Source organism: Psammomys obesus, unplaced genomic scaffold (genome assembly GCF_907164565.1).
Source record: "Psammomys obesus unplaced genomic scaffold, mPsaObe1.curated_primary_1811, whole genome shotgun sequence".
NCBI classification, from domain to species: domain Eukaryota; kingdom Metazoa; phylum Chordata; class Mammalia; order Rodentia; family Muridae; genus Psammomys; species Psammomys obesus.
In genome coordinates, this window is record NW_026585644.1 from 6,107,571 (window position 1) to 6,111,952 (window position 4,382).

At 39.6% G+C, this 4,382-nt stretch overlaps 1 protein-coding gene across 2 annotated transcripts in view; it reads right to left on the bottom strand.

Moving 5' to 3' along the window:
* Dgkb (diacylglycerol kinase beta) overlaps positions 1 to 4,382 on the bottom strand; it is a 629,339-nt gene that overhangs the window by 293,828 nt on the left and 331,129 nt on the right. The gene's annotated exons all lie outside the window — the stretch shown is intronic.

Below are 4,382 nucleotides of genomic sequence, written 5' to 3' on the forward strand. Positions count from 1 at the left end.
TTCTTCTTCTTCTTCTTCTTCTTCTTCTTCTTCTTCTTCTTCTTCTTTTCTTAAATCTGCTACTAGCGCATACTTAGATAATTTTTGTGGGTTTTAGGAGGACGTCTTTGGATTAGCGAGTTCTATTTTTTTTAAATCTTCTCTCCATATTTTCTTAAGAAAATGTATACATAAAACTTTTGCATAGACCACATGCAAATTTATGTAATAGCAAATATAAACCCTAGGAGTAGAACAAGAAAGTCTAGGCAAAATGTTTAAAATGTGTGCATAGAAACCATACAAATGAAATCTAAGTTTTTTTTTTATGTATAAATAAAAGCCAGAAATGAATTTGTTTTTCCCTCAACTGAAGAATATGTAAATATAAACAACCGTTACACTGACGAATATCTCTTTGTTCTCTCTGGATAACTAAACTTGGGACTTCACAATATACCTTCCTCTGTACAGTGTCAATGTAGTCATTTACACATTGGAGGGATCAGTCAGCTGCTAAAAACAGCACCACGAAATTTGCAGGGAGATGGATGGAACTAGAAAAGATCATCCTGAGGGAGCTAACCAGGAAAGACCCAGAAAGACACACATGGCGTGTACTCCATTATAAACGGATGCTAGCTGTAAAGTTCAGGATAACTGTGCTACAGGCCACAGACCCAGAGAGGCTAAGTAACAAGGAGGGCCCCGGGGCTCACATAAAATTCCCTGGGAACTGGAAATGGAATAGGTATCATGGGGGTCCTGGGGGCAGGTGGGGATGGGAACAGGGAGGATGAGGTCAGGAGATTATGGAAGGAGAATTCTGGGAGAGATGACTGAATGACAGGGCAGTTGGAGGGAGAGATGAAAGACCCCAGTAAGCCTATGAGGGTGACCCCAGTAAAGACTCCTAGTAATGGGGGATAAGGAGCCTAAACCGGACATCTCCTCTAATCAAGGCTTCCAGTGGAGGGTGGAGGGACGGGGACACCAACCCGGCCACAAAACCTTCAGTCAGCAAACTGTGCTGCCTGCAAGATGTGCTGGGTACCGGTGGTGCAGGACTTGTGGGAGTGGCCAACCAGTGACCAGCCAGCTTCAGACCCATGACAGAGAGGGAGTCCATGCCTGACACTGCCAGGAGGGACAGGAACTAGAAGATCCATAGTCCAGGGACAGAGGATAGAACCAGACAGAAACAGTAAGAAAAATTTAAAAAGTTAATGAAATGAAATTATTTTTATTGGTGTTCTGCTGTACTCATAGACCAGAACCTAGCATAACTGTCATCAGGGACTTCATCAAGGGGCTGATTGGAGCAGATGCAGAAGCCCTCGGCCAGGCGCTAGGCGGAGCTGGGAGAATGGTATGGTGGTCGGGAGGAAGAATTTCAGAAGCCAGAGGGGTCATAGATACGGTAAGAAAATCCAGAGCGTCAACTAACCTGGACTCACAGTAACTGAAGAACTGATGGCGATCAGGGAGTTCTCTTGGTCCTGACCTCGGCCCTCTGTGTACACATTATTGTTGTGCAGGCTGGTCTTCTTGTGGCACTTCACAGTGGGTGCAGGGGTTGCCTCTGACTCTTTGCATACCTTTGGGACCCTTTTCCTCCTACTGGGTTGCCTCATCCAGCCTTAATAGAAAGGAAGGGTCTAGTGCTATCATAAGTTGATAGGCCACGTTTGGTTGACATCCATGGAGGCCTGCTGTTTCTCTGAAAGGAAATGGAAGAGGAGTGTGTCTCGGGGAGGGGGAGGCTGGAGTGGGTTACTGGGAAGACAGGAGGGAGGAGAAACTTCAGTCTAAATGTAATGCATGAGAGAAGAATAAATTTTAAAAATCTTCGAAAAAAAAAAAAAAGTCTGCACTGAAATATATGTGAAGGTCTATGTTATTTGCTCCATAACTGATATAGGAATCAAACATATATTCTAGATATGTAAAGAATATGTCATGTCAATTATTGACATTTACTAAATATGAAATAAATAATTACAGAAAAATGAAGATAATTACATGCAGAAACACACAATCATTATATAATGAAAAAAAAACTTAAAATACTGCTTTGGTGTTTCAAAATTTATTTCACCAAATTCAGAAAAACAACTTTCCTTTTTTTACTTTTAATTGTTTTGTTTTTAAAGGCAGGGTTTCTCTGTGTAGCTTTGGCTCTCCTGAATTCACTTCATAGACCAGGCTGGTCTCCTACTCACAGAGATCTGCCTGCCTCCGTCTCCCGTAGTAGCTTTTCAATGGTGCTTTACAGTATAGGATTACTTTGATTGTCTGACATTAGTTTGGATGTTACTAACCTTTTTCTTTCTCAGTGCTAGTGATTGCATGTTAGTGTTAGCTGTGCACCCCAAAGGGCTTAGGTAGCCCCATGTGGCTAGCTTTGTTGCCTGAAGTACACATAGCCTATCTCTTGGGTAATAGCAATCTGTGCTTGTAACTTTCTTTGGCAGACATATGAGGTGCTTTTCTTCTCACATCGCCTGGCCCCACTGGAGCGAAGTTGGATAAGCTCCTGAAAAACACTTCTCTAGGTAGTTTCAGTCGAGAACCCCTGCAGTCGTCTTCTTGCTTTAGATCATCTCCCTTCATAGAACTTTCACTCCCACGGAAGAAGCCTTGCACTCTTTACACTTTGTCCTCAGAGCACCAGCTATCTCCTTAGTGGTGCTATGTTCTTTAACAATTACAACTGCTTTAAAAATGGCCCTTTTTGGTTGCTGAGACACTTTTTCTTGCCAACCTGCACATTTTTCATATCTTCCTACTGAATTTTTGGAGGACAGTACTAGGTAAGAATCTGCCAGAGCCTGGATGCCCTCTTGTCTTGAAACTGTTCAACCAGACAAATTAGCCCATTATATTTTTAATTCGGCCTCCTTCAAGTTTTGAGGACATGGACAGAATGCAGCCAGATCCTTTGTCACAGGTTATTAAAAAAATAATGGTCCCTTATGCCAATTCCCAATAAAGTGCTTGCTTCTCTCTGAGTCCTCATGAGTCAGGCCTCTGAGACCACATTCTGTTCAGCATCCTCATCTGGATTCCTTGTCCCCACTAGATTGACACATTAAGTTCTGCTTACAGCACTCCTGGGCTTCTTTAGCCTGTAGCTGCACATTCTTCTACATTCTGCCCTCAAATCAGTCCCAAAGAACAACATGGACAGGTTTATCACAGCAATGGCTCTATTCCTGTTATCTGTTTCTACAGTAATTATTTTCTTCATTAATGCGACAGAAGATGTACCAAGAGGCAGTGTTAAGGAGAACAGCTTTATTTCGATGTACATTAAGGGAACACAGAACGTGCAGGCATGGGAGGGATGGCAGTGAGAAGACAAGACAGCTTGTCACACTGGGGCAGCAGTTAGGAAGCAGAGAGAGATGAAAACTGTACTCAACTTTCTTCTATGTAGTCTGGGAGCCCAACCCTTGGAATGATGCCACTTAAAATTTTCCATGAATTCTTGCACCTCCATTAACCTAATCTAGAAAATCTTTCGCATATATGCCAATAGATTTTTTTTCCTTAGGGTAATTGTAGATTCTTTCAAGAAAGCTATGTTTCATTATATAGACTAGAGACCAGACACTTTCAAGATTCAGTTTGGACCTAAAACTGTTGTACCATTATCATCACTTATCATAGTGTTTCCTGGCTAGTCCCTTTAGTTCATTCCAAGAAAATTGTTTTAGATACATTACATTAAGAATGTGAATTAATTCTATGAACTCAACTGAAAACAAATGTCTGAAATATAACCAAAACTATCGGCATAGAATATTCCACCAGACTTGTAATTTCTTGTCAATATTCAGTACTCCTGCTCATGAAATTTAAAATATTTTTTCTGAAATTATTAGGTCCACATAATTATTATTTTAATGGAAGCATATTTTAGAGCAGTTAGTGAACAGTTACTAATGTTCTTTTCATAAAAAAAAACAAGAAATTAAAGTACCCTAAATATAACCAGAAGAGGTGAACTATCTGTGAAATCACAACAGCTTGAAAATGATTGTAGACACTAACAGTCAAGTTATATTTATATTTTAAATAACAATATTATATAACATATGGTTTTAAATTGTATTAACATGTGTACTTCAAGCACTAGTTTGTCTGTAGCTCAAATCTAAGAAGTCTTTATATATTTTCAGTTTTATTTTAAAGTTTAGAGAGACAGAGAGTATGCTATACTTTAACAGTTAATTTAGATCTATCTAGGAACTTGGAAAGAATAAGATATAAACCTTGCAAAGAGTACTTTTTTAAGCACCAAAAAATCATTATCTTTCCAAATGCTTTTGATTCCTACCATAAGACGCATAGGCAGCACAAATATATATATATATATATATATATATATATATATATAT